Below are 13,484 nucleotides of genomic sequence, written 5' to 3' on the forward strand. Positions count from 1 at the left end.
CGGCACAGAAAAGGACCCTCAGTCGCTGGAGGACTCGGGAGAAGTCGTTGTGTTGAAAGTAGAGATAGTTTGTGTAAAAAAGGGTCTTAACAGCAGCAGGAGACACAATGTTTTTCTCAACTGTCACAAGTGATGTAAAAATGTGTTTTCATGTTACTTTACTCCCGAGTGCCAAGAACTTTCCACTCACCTCAACAACTGCTCCGCAACATTACGTTTTTGAACCTTCTCGAGGCAATCTGAACCAGGAAAAATATGTCTAACCGTCACATTGGTCTTTCCCATTAAAACATTCTGACGATCGATTCATCAAAGCTTAATTAAGCCTGATTATCAGCACACGGCCGTAATCAGACGAGTTTTAAATAAATGCAGGACTTGAAATGTTCATTCGGACGCTGAGCACGGATGAAAGCGTGCAATTACTCCACTCTTTTAGACGTGTTACAGAGGACAGAGTGTACTTTTATCAAATATAGTTATGAGCTTTAATTATTTTATGTTTTTGACGTTTTAAATCCCAATATCGATCTAAAACGACTTAAAGCAGAAAGCAGTAGACTTACTTACTGATTTTAAGTAAGTCTACACATTTGTTTGTCTTTATTTATGGTAAAAAGATAGTGTAATCACAGACAAAAAACATTTCACATTGCCAAATATACAAAAGAGCCAGGGTTTCTCAGGAGAGTTGTCTGAGTTTCCGTACAGAGACAGCAGGGGGCGACGACGGACACTTCAAATGCCCTTTAAACACATATTTAACCATCACAGGGACTTACACAGACGTTCAATAAGATGAGAATGTTACTTAGTTCTGCTCTAATAAAAGATACTTCAGTCACGCTATCACAACTGCGTCGCTACATTAGCACATTGGAGGAAAGCTAGCATTTGCGTCTTTTTCGTGTGTAATTCCCTCTGCAGCCAGTAGTTCAGATTGTTGTGCGGGAAAAGAAAGAGTGACATAAAGTTGTTTTATCTAATCTAAAAGATGATATGCAAAAGTAAAGCGCACGTTAGAAGTTCAATAACAATACAAATAATGCATCATGTTTGTCCTTTAATATCTGATTTAATGATTGTTTATCTATATTTTTATTCAATTTTCAATATATTTTAAATGCAGAGACAAGAGCCGCAAATGATCCTTTATATGTGGATACCGTCGGTCACCTGTTTGTGCCGGTGAATAAATAAATACATAAATGTTTCACTACTGTCCATCTAATGCATAAACCTGGCATAACGTCATGTTCCCCTGCCATAAATCTGAACACCTCTTCACACCATCCCTCACGCCCTGTCCCACCGCGCAACACGCTGTGACACGGGCGCCGTCTCAGGGTTATCCTCGCCCGCGTGATGAACAGTTGCAAGTACCGCTTCAATAATTCATATCCCCCCACACAACAAACAAACAACGAACACGGACGGCTTGACCTCTCCGCCGCCGCGTCCCGACGTTTGTGGAAAATGTATCTCGCGACCCCGCCGACTCCAAAAAAAGAAAAGTCAATAAACATGAAGCATCTGGAGGCGCGGAGGTGGTTATTTATGGAGGGGCCCCGGCGCATAATCCCGGTGAAGATGTAATCAGTGCGGCACGCGGGCAGTGATGTATGCGCCGGCGTTTATCGGACAGTCCGAGGGCGGGGCGGGGCCGGGCGGGAACAGCGGTGCGGGCCGTGTAGTTCATTTGTAGCGCGAGAGGAGATGAAGATTTCGGGGGAGCAGGGTGGAGTTTGACGCTGGCGGGTTCGTGGAAGGAGAGACGCCGGAGAAACGCTGCGATGGCGGAGATCTTATCTCGCAAGGTGGTGCGGATGATAGGGATGGAGAACGCACGCTATATCTTTGAACGTGCGCAAAAGAAATGGTGCTGATTCTGCTCCATGAATCACCTTTTTCTTTAAACGTATTATTATATGTCGAATAAGGATGGGAATACATTTTATTATATGCTGAAATTGCCCCATTGTGGGACGGACAAAGGTTCTCTTATCTTATAGGGAGAGAGCAAAATACTGTAATACAATGTGTAATGGTGAGTGGAGCTTTACTGTTGTACTTTATGCATTATTCGTATAGTTATTGGCCTTTAAACATGCTCTTGAGTCATTTTGCTTTGGTGTGTTTTAGAGCTTAAAATATCGTGTGTATTTAAAAAAAACACTTGTGATTTTCTCTCAGTCAGGCGTTCCGCAGACGTTAGCGCTCCATCTACTGGCAGCGGGGGGAATTATCACAGTGACATAAACAAAAGCTATCTTACCCCGACAGTGATTTGAGCTTGAAATGCTCATAACGACTCATAACCAACCGACTGATTTATGGCCTTAGACCTCGAAATCTCTACCCGTGATGTTATAAAACTGGGATATTTCAGTGTTTTGTAGAGCTCAGAGGGAAAAGACCTTGTAAACTGGATAAATGAAACACGCTCAAATCACGATAAATACGACTCCAGGGGTTTTTGATGAAAAAGATAAAAAAAAGAAGTTTATTTTGTATATGTGTAAAGATGCACTTTGTCTATGTTGTTATTGCTTTGCCAAGAGTTTTTTTTTTATTTTACACTGTATGTCATTAAACAGTTGTACATTTATTCAGTTACAGGTATGTTTATTTTTTAGAAATACTTTGAAAACATTAATTCTTACAAGGAGTGGATGAAACACTTATGGATTATTCTGAAAAACACTTATGGATATTCTGATTTTATATATTAATCTGGATAATGATAATCAGGCGCTGTCAATCCAACAAAATTGTGGTAAAACAGGTTTAATTATCAGACTAATATAAAATCTGTTAAAAAAAATTAAAAATGCAGAAATATCATACCCTTAATTGAAATTTTACAATGTCACAGTTTTGTATTTTCAGTTTTATTCAGCTCTTTTGGTAGGTCTATAGACAATGTACTCAAATGTGGCATAATTTCAAAACATCATTGATATTATGTATTTTCTGGAGTATAAGTCGCCAAAAAATTAATAATAGAGAAGAAAAAAACATATATAAGTCACACTGGAGTATGAAATGCGGTTGCAAGTGTGAAAATAACAAATAATATCACATATAAGTCGCTCCGGAGTATAAGTATATAGTATAAATATAAGTATAAGTCGCACCCCGGCCAAAACTATAAAAAAAGGTGCCACTTATAGTCCGGAAAATATGGTAACTTAATTTCGATATATTTCCCAGCTCTAAACTGTACAAAAAAATGCACCTTTAATCTATAACTTGCCAAAGAGATAAATATTATTCCTCATTTAAAGTTAAGCGCAGTCAGGTACATAATTCTCGACATAATTACCGTCGCTAACGTCTGGCTCGGGCTTTCACGTGGATGTTACGTCTTCATTCTTCACAGTCATTTCACCAGACACAAACTGACAACAGCTAAACGCCGGCTCGTTTATAATCCGCCAGCGCGCGCTTGTCCCCGCCGGCGTCACATGACTAATCTAACATGTGCCTGGCAGTCATTAGCGTCCGCTCCGCTAGCCACCTGCGCTTTATCTGCGCTGGGGAGAAAAGTAACATTAATCAAGCTCTCCGCGCTCAGGTGAGAACAATTTACAGCGAAACACTTGACACGACACGAGCCGCGACCGAGCAGTGTGTAAAATTCAATTATGACGGCGGTGAGCGTTAGCTGCGACGGGGCCCGCACACATGTCTTAAAGCCGCGCGGCTAACGCTAACGCACCGTTTCACGCTTCAATCTCCAATAAAGCCAAGAAATATGAAGAAAATGTGAACTTTTTTTGGCTGAAGGTTGCGCTCCGTTATGTGCTTTTCAAGAGCAACTTTGATGCTTTTTATGACATTTTTATTGAATTTCTTACTCGGTATTCGACAAATATATTCTATTCTAGGGACTACACTCTCACCAATTCCAAACAAGGACTAGACCAAAAGCACAAAACACGTTATTGTGATATTGATCAAACATCTAATGAAAGACATCGTTTTCCCCCTTCCCAGACACGTCCAGCGTCCCTTAACCTCCTTCTGTCCTCGGGAATCGACGTCTCACTCTCATTTCTCACAAGAAAATCTAAGAAAATTAGATTGTGTCGACCGGGAAAAGGTTTTAACGGACAAATATTATGCAATATTGGAGTTATTGTTGGCCTAAACCTGCTCATGAGTAACTTTACTGGCATGTTTTAGCACTGAAAGAGTGTTCAAAACAACTAAACTACTTCATATCACGCAGACGTTTCGCATGCCAGGAATTGACATTTGACTCCATCTACAGGCAGCAGAGGGAATTACACAAGTGAAACAAACATGCTAATGCAGAACTTTTTTTGGCTGAAGGTTAAACTGTTTCTGTGTCTTTTCAAGAGCGACTTTGATGCTTTTTATGGCATCTTTATTGAATTTCTTACTCGTATACAATAAATATATTCTATTCCATATTTTTTTCACACTAAGAACCATCTATGAAAGTATCTGACCTTCTGAGTACAACCTAAACCCGGACTACACTTTCACAAATTCCAAACGAGGACTAGACCAAAAGCCGTACAAAACACGTTATTGTGATATTGATCAAACATCTAATGAAAGACATCGTTTTCCCCCTCCCCAGACACCTCCAGCGTCCCTCAGCCTCCTTCTGTCCTCGTGAATCGCCGTCTCGCTCTCATTTCTCACACTTCTTGCTTCCACGAAACTGAGCGATTGGTTCAGAGATGGAGAAATCTGCATCGCTCCAGGGACTCGTGTACTTTTTCCCTGTTTATATAATCAAACTTCTCATTGTGAAGCGTGTGGCCGGGATGAACAAAGAGGATGAACGCCGGGTCCACTTCAAAGCACTTGTCCTCTCCTGGACTCCCTCGCTGAAAACTTTGATGACATTTTTGCCCATGCATTTATACTTTCCGATGAGGCTGCGGCTACTTTTTACTTTTTACATTTCACTTATAGTTTAGCATTTAGACTTTGGGCACATTATGTTGGTTATTTGTATATTCAAAGCAAACGATATGAAGACTTTATTCATGATTGGATATTGTCCTGACTCTGCTTCAGTGCCACTGTCTTCCCACTTATTTAAGAAGTATATAACAAGTAGACTTATACTGTGAAAACTACAGTCCAAATCCCCCCTGAAAGTGTCTATAACAAGGTGGACAACTCATTGAACTAAAATGCAGTTAAGTTTTATGTATTTAAACTTTTGTTAAGCACAGAATGGCACATTTTTTAGGTTTATAATATCACTTCCTGTTTGTAATTGATGACATCACAGTAGGAAATTAACCAGCAAACACTGAGAAAAAACTCATCTTATGTCACCATTTTTATATATGACGAATAAATATATATGAGAGCGACTTCATTTTGTTGAATTAAAGTTTAGAGAGTCAAAAAAGTTGTCTGCATAAACTTTGACTGGCATGAGTGTGATGTCACTTCCTGTCATTTTCCACAGATTTTTCAACGTTTCTCCACAAATACCTGCTCGATTTGGGTAAAACTATCATTTATATGTACAACAGGTACAAATACACCAAATAAAGTCAAAATTAGAAATCGTAAAGACCTGTCATACGTCACTTTAACAGTTCACTGAAGGTGGAGTCGACATTTAACACAGACAATGACAATTATCTCCTTCTTGACAAAAATATTCAACAAATTAACTGTCTTTTTTGCATTTAAGGAAGACATTTTGCCTTTTTTTGGCCACATATATATTTATTTATCTATTTAATGACCTTCGATCGCTCCCCAAAGATGAAGAATCTATTATCCTGTCCTCAAAGGGGAGTTTATTGTACATGTTTCTAGCGGTAGAGGAAACCTACGCAGACACAGGGAGAACACGCAAACTCCACACACAGATCCATTTGCGTTATAATCCAACACGCATGGATCGTTTTATGTTTCGGACATTTTGAATTGCAATACGGATCAAATTATATCAATTCTTCTGATCCAAATCTTCAGTCGTAAATAGATTAAGATGACAGAAGGTGTATTTTTGAGTGACTTCTCTTTAGCCCCAAATAAAAAGAAGACGCGTTGTATCGTTTTCTCCTACAAAAGTGGTATGTGTGTTTGCGAGGAACTGGTAAGCGACCTGTAAGAGCGCATGGCGACCACAGGGGGCAGCGTCGGCACATTTTAACATCTGTTTGTGTAACTTTTATCACACACAACTCATTTATCTTCAATTGCTTAATATTTCCATACTCTCTTGATCAAATACCAGTGTTTATCGGTCTATAGGTCACTGTAGTCTTGAAATGCTAACCGTTGCACACGACTATGCAACTCGTTAGCATTTTTTGTTTTACTCATTTGCAATAAAAGCTGAAATCTCCATCATGTTGCCACGTCAGAGGTTTTCCCGAGTCACAACAAAAGCAGTTGGGCGGCGGTGAGAAGCATGACAGTGGCGCTTACCCCCCCCCGTTCACCTCCGCCGCTCCGACAGACGCACATTAGCGACGCCATCAATAACGTCGCGCGGCGCCCCGTCCCCGGAAACGACGACTCTCGCCGCAGACTTTGCCACAACAATCTGGGACGGAAATGTATGTTAATTCAATCAGCTGTGCGCGGAGGAGAGAGCGCCGTGTTTCAGCTTCATTTAGCGGTGAGACGAAAGCGAGCGTTCGGCCTCGGCGACGCAGCGTTGACATTCTGTCCGGCGCCGGAATAATGCCACGGCCCGGGGGGAGAGTCGAAGCCGGGAGTCTAAAATCAAAGCAAAATCAGGGAGAAATCAAGTTGTTTTTACTGTGATTTTACTCCAAACTGCTCATTCATTCATTGGTTCTCTCAAAGCGCCAATCAGGAAGTGAGACGAGGCGTGAAACATGTTCGGGAAATCACAGGGAATCGTCAAGAAAATGTCATGAGAAAATTTCGCAACATTTGGCGACTCATCCAAGCGGCTTCTTCAGTTTCTTTGACGGGGTTCTGGCAAGTCACTGTCTCCTTCCTCCTTCTGTCTGAAGGAGGAACTAAGCGCCCTGGAACTAAAACACTGAACCGTTGTTTAAGGCGCGGCGTCCCACAAACCGTCACGACCTCGAGCGATGCACTTTAACGATTCGGATCCAGCACTTTAATTGATTTTATTATTCTTAAAATCATATTGCCCCCCGACATTCACCCCCGACATGCGATGCGCCCCCCGACATACACCCCCGACATGCAATGCGCCCCCCGACATGCACCCCCGACATGCGATGCGCCCCCCGACATACGCCCCCCGACATGCGCCCCCGACATGCGCCCCCCGACATGCGCCCCCCGACATGCGCCCCCCGACACGCGCCCCCCGACACGCGCCCCCCGACACGCGCCCCCCCGACACACGCCCCCCGACATACGCCCCCCGACATGCGCCCCCGACATGCGCCCCCGACATGCGCCCCCCGACATACGCCCCCCGACATGCGCCCCCGACATGCGCCCCCCGACATGCGCCCCCCGACATGCGCCCCCCGACATGCGCCCCACGACATACGCCCCCCGACATGCGCCCCCCGACATGCGTCCCCGACATGTGCCCCCGACATGCGCCCCACGACATACGCCCCCCGACATGCGCCCCCGACATGCGCCCCCGACATGCGCCCCCCGACATGCGCCCCCCGACATGCGCCCCCCGACATGCGCCCCCGACATGCGCCCCCGACATGCGCCCCCCGACATACGCCCCCCGACATGCGCCCCCCGACATGCGCCCCCGACATACGCCCCCTGACATGCGCCCCACGACATACGCCCCCCGACATGCGCCCCCCGACATGCGTCCCCGACATGCGCCCCACGACATACGCCCCCCGACATGCGCTCCCCGACATGCGCCCCCGACATGTGCCCCCGACATGCGCCCCCCGACATGCGCCCCCCGACATGCGCCCCCGACATGTGCCCCCGACATGCGCCCCCCGACATGTGCCCCCGACATGCGCCCCCGACATACGCCCCCCGACATGCGCCCCCCGACATGCGCCCCCCGACATGCGCCCCCCGACATGCGCCCCCCGACATACGCCCCCCGACATGCGCCCCCGACATGCGCCCCCCGACATACGCCCCCCGACATGCGCCCCCCGACATACGCCCCCCGACATACGCCCCCCGACATGCGCCCCACGACATACGCCCCCCGACATGCGCCCCCCGACATGTGCCCCCGACATGTGCCCCCGACATGCGCCACACGACATGCGCCCCCCGACATGCGCCCCCGACATGCGCCCCCGACATGCGCCCCCGACATGCGCCCCCCGACATGCGCCCCCCGACATGCGCCCCCGACATGCGCCCCCGACATGCGCCCCCCGACATACGCCCCCCGACATGCGCCCCCCGACATGCGCCCCCGACATACGCCCCCTGACATGCGCCCCACGACATACGCCCCCCGACATGCGCCCCCCGACATGCGTCCCCGACATGCGCCCCACGACATACGCCCCCCGACATGCGCTCCCCGACATGCGCCCCCGACATGCGCCCCCGACATGCGCCCCCCGACATGCGCCCCCCGACATGCGCCCCCGACATGTGCCCCCGACATGTGCCCCCCGACATGCGCCCCCGACATGCGCCCCCGACATACGCCCCCCGACATGCGCCCCCCGACATGCGCCCCCGACATGCGCCCCCGACATGCGCCCCCCGACATGCGCCCCCCGACATGCGCCCCCGACATACGCCCCCCGACATGCGCCCCCCGACATGCGCCCCCGACATACGCCCCCCGACATACGCCCCCCGACATGCGTACCATCACAGACTTGATCCTTTTTAAATCCAGGCTTAAAACACATTTATTCAGACTGGCTTTGAACACTCTGTAATGTAATGACACTTTATTTTGTACAGTTTGTTTTTTACTTATTTTTATGTTTTGTATTGACTTGATTTTATTGTGAAGATCTTTGTTCATTTTGAGTGATGTAAAGGGCTCTATAAATAAAAGTCGATTGATATTAACTTAACCTTTTTCGCTTGCTTACTTTCACATTTTCCACGGTACGTTTAGTGTTTTGTAACTTCTGTCCATGGTTTGTTTGTGTGGTTGTTGTTGTTGTTGTCGTTGTCGATGTTGTCGATGTCTTTTTGTGCATCTTTTTAACTGCAAATGGAAAATAAACTCAACTTGAACTCGTGTCTGTTTATGACTCAACACAGGGACATCATGTATAAGGAAAAAAACTACAGGAAAATATTCAGAAATATTTCATTGAAAGGGAAAATATTTATAATTTACGGGGTATTCATCTTTTTGAAACGACCCGAGTTCAAACGATGAGGAAAAGCTTTTGTGTTTCTGTTTGTGGAACTGACAGAAGATAAAAATAAAAGCAACACAAAATAATAAATACAGTACACTCAATACACAACTGGTATAGCAGTAATTGTGTTGTATGTTGACGTTTAAAAGACAGATTTACCAGTGAATTAGAATCAAGTCTGGCAGATTATTGTTAAAATACTGTCTATCTGTTACACATATCTTATCATTTGTATTTGTCCTTGGCATTTGATCCATTGACATATTGTGCATGTATTTGCTCTATCCATCTATGCACCTGAAGCTCTGAATGTTGACATTTCAATATTGATCTAAAACTGCTCGATAAAGTCGGCTGACTTCCGGGTTGAAGTTTGCCCCGTTTCACGCTCTGCCGTCTTTCTACGGGCCAAAAAATAACATCCTTAAAAGAAAAAAAATGAAAATTGCGAAGCTGTTTTCATCACAACGACAAAGCCCTCCCGTGTTGCACCAAGCTGACGGCCCAAACACGATCCCGATAAAAGAGCGGGAAACCGTTTTTCATTTGTGCCAAAATGGTTACTGAATCCTGTGTGTGTCACCTCTGAACACGTTTTTAAAAAAATCAAACTCCAAAGTAAGTACCGTATTTTCCGGACGTTTTTTCACAGTTTGGCCGGGGTGCGACTTATACTCCAGAGCGACTTATATGTGATATTATTCATTATTTTCAAACTGACAACCACAAGAGGGCGCTCTAGGCTCTAAGCGACACAGAAGAAGAATCTGCACTTCCTCTACCTCTGGAGTTCGTGGAGTTGTTTAGAAGTGACACAGAGGAAGAAGAATTCAATGGATTTAGTGATTTGGGGTAAAACTGATGCTTTGGTAAACTTGTTAGCATGTTCTTTATGCTATAGTTATCTGAATAACTGTTCATATGTTACGTTAACATACCAGACACTTACCACAGTTCTGCCTGTGCGTCATGTAGCTGAAGGTGTTAGCGTTAGCATACGTACAGCTATTCACCATGTTCTCTCATCTGTTATTATTTTAAACTGCATTTCAAGAGGAAATGTCTGTTCTTGGTCTTGGATTTTATCAAATACATTTCCCCAAAAATGCGACTTATATATGTTTTATTCTTCTCTATTGCCATTTTTGACTGGTCCGACTTATAGTCCGGAAAATACGGTAAAGCAAATTATGTCTTGAACGCAGCAGAATAAAGATGAGTCAAACAGGCAGGAATCACTCTGAACACAACTTTAGGTGCGTAAATGAGAAGGAAACACACTAATAAAAAGCCTTTCAGTCGGGTTTAGTCAGGAGAGAACATGCAAACTCCACAAAGAAAAACCCTGTCTGCTCTGAAACCCGAGTCCTGCGAGTGAAGATTGACAGATTGTAAAAAGTCAACAAGTGAGGGTTTTACATCTAAACAACCAAAAAATTGCTAAAAATGCACATTCAAAGCTCAATCTAACTCAGTTTAACGTAATATCTAACTGTTGTCAAGTGCCCAAAGCTCTAAATATATTTTCTCGTGCTGTTTTCCCCCCTTTAAACCACAAAACACCACAGCTTTTTGCAAAAATCAGCTTTATTATTACATCTCCGCAGAGACGACGTCCTTCCAAAGTCGCTTCGCACACTTTGCACCGCGACACGACGCCGACGTTCAGCGCCGTCTGTATTTGCGTGTCGGGTCTAATCCAGTGCGCTCTTTGCTCAGCGGCGTTGGGTAAACTCCTGCTCCGGGTCCTGCTGTTGACGGAAGGCTCGACGGACGATTATGAACCAATTACACACGCCGCCGGTGGCTTTGTGAAGACGTGCGCGGCGCAAACACACGGATACGTTTGTTCCTTTTGACGAGGAGGGAGCTGTAAACGATGACAAGGAAGTAGAAACCAAGGGAAAGTAAATATGTGTACGGATCATGTCATGGATGATAATGGTATCTTTAATTAATGTTGTACTTTTTTTTGAAAAATGGTGGTTTGGGTCGTTTTGACGGTTGAAGCTTTGTTAAATGTCGTTTTACACCACACTTTTGTGACATTTGACAATTTAAAGTCCATTAGAATACACTTTTGAGGGGAAAAAAAAGATTATATTTAAGATTTTAACAAACATTTTGCCTGTTTTTCTCCAATTTGTCAATGTTAATGACGTTTACGATCTCACTTCCTGGTTTAACACGGCCAACACATAACGACATAGGCAGAGGTGATTCCACAACTGTTACATAGCAACCAGAATGTAAGCATTACAATCATAAAATAGTTATGATTTGACAAATAATTACACACGACAATACCTTTATTTAGTATAATTTTGTTTTTATCTGATTTAGTTTAACCAATTTTATTCATGCCTCATTATTATATATATATATATTTTATATTTTGCTATTATATTATCGCCAAAGAAAGTTTCTAGTTGGCGAATCTCGTTTTTATTCACTGATAATGGCAATAAACCTGACGGTCATAAAAAGTTGCAAAGTTTCTCTACATTTTTGGGGAAATGGCGCTTTTTGATGACATCAGAGGGGGAGGAGTTCTGGTTTTACCCTTTGATTAGTAACGACATTTTAGAGATTTTTTTTGCGGTGGAGATTTAAAGCGCCCCCTACAGGTCGGACAACGCATTGAACTAAAACGCAGTTAAGATTTATATGTTAAATTTTTTTGTCAAAATCGTATAAATGTCATCCTGGAATAGCTAAATTTTTATGTTCATAATTTCACTTCCTGTTTGTAATTGATGACATCATGTTTAGAGTCAAAAATCTCTGTTCTTCTGTATCTACCTGCGTTGCACCAATGAAATTTCCCCATGTGGGACAATAAAGGAATATCTTATCTTATCTTAAATGTTGTTTCTTTGTGTAAATTCTGCATAAACTTTGACTGGAATGAGAGTCCCTAGTGTGATGTCACTTCCTGTCATGTCCAACAGATTTTTAAACTTTTCTCCACAAATACCTACTCGATTGGTGTGAAACTATAATTTGTATGTACAACAGGTATAAACACACCAAATAAAGTCAAAATTAGACAATCGTAAAAACCTGTCATACGTCACTTTAAGACCTTTAGCTTGACAGAAGCAAACCAAATCTTCTCGTGGAGTAAGTCAAGAGTCATATTGACAGATTCTTCTTCTGTGTTTGAATAGTTTTAGACATTTCTATAGTAATTTTGTGGTGCAGAACAAAAAATCCTGCTTTAAATTGTACATTTTACTGCTTTTCACACCGATCCACCGACCTCCATCTGCAGAAACCCCCTTTAAATACTTTCATATACTTTCATTTACTGCGTCTGTCAGTCTCACTCCACTCGGCTCCATTTTCCAATCCCATGATCGGCCCGGCGACCTGTCAGCCCTGATGCTTAGCACGTCCGCGTAAAACCATATTAAACGTCAGAGAAATGAAGCGTTTGACATGCCCGGCGCTTTACGGGCGGCACCGCGACAGGATTTACCGCCCGGAGACGGTCCAGACGCGGAGCAAGCGGCAAACCGCAAATAAAGAATGAATAAAATGTCATCACCTCGGCGCCTGAATGCCAGTCCTAATAACAGAGACACAGAGGGGAAATATCACCGTGGAGATGAAATGCATGGTATGTACGTGCGTGTGGGAGGAGCCGACTCGCACTGTAAAACAACATTTGTGGTTTAAAGGTGCACCGTGTAACTTTTCTGATGGAGGTTCTGCCACCTGCTTGTCAAAACAAAACCAGGAAATGACCATGACGTGATCAGGAAGTGACCAGGAAATGACCATGAAGTGAGCCACGCTGAGAAACACGTGAGGCTCAGGATCAAAACAAACTCCTGTGTGAGATCAATAACAAGACAAATGACAAGCAGAAAGACGTGTAATTGACAGGAGCAAAGTCGTGTGGGGCAGGTTGTGAACATGTGGGGCAGGTTGTGAACATGTGGGGCCAGCTGTGCACATGTGGGGCAGATTGTGCACATGGGGGGCAGGTTGTGCACATGTGGGACAGGTTATGAACATGTGGGACAGGTTGTGCACATGTGGGGCCAGCTGTGCACATGTGGGGCAGATTGTGCACATGGGGGGCAGGTTGTGCACATGTGGGACAGGTTATGAACATGTGGGACAGGTTGGGCAAATGTGGGGCCAGCTGTGTACATGGGGGGCAGGTTGTGCTTAAGTATGAGG

The sequence above is a fragment of the Eucyclogobius newberryi genome, unplaced genomic scaffold, assembly GCF_026437365.1.
Source record: "Eucyclogobius newberryi isolate DKJ021-1_F unplaced genomic scaffold, fEucNew1.0.hap1 SCAF_9, whole genome shotgun sequence".
NCBI lineage: Eukaryota > Metazoa > Chordata > Actinopteri > Gobiiformes > Gobiidae > Eucyclogobius > Eucyclogobius newberryi.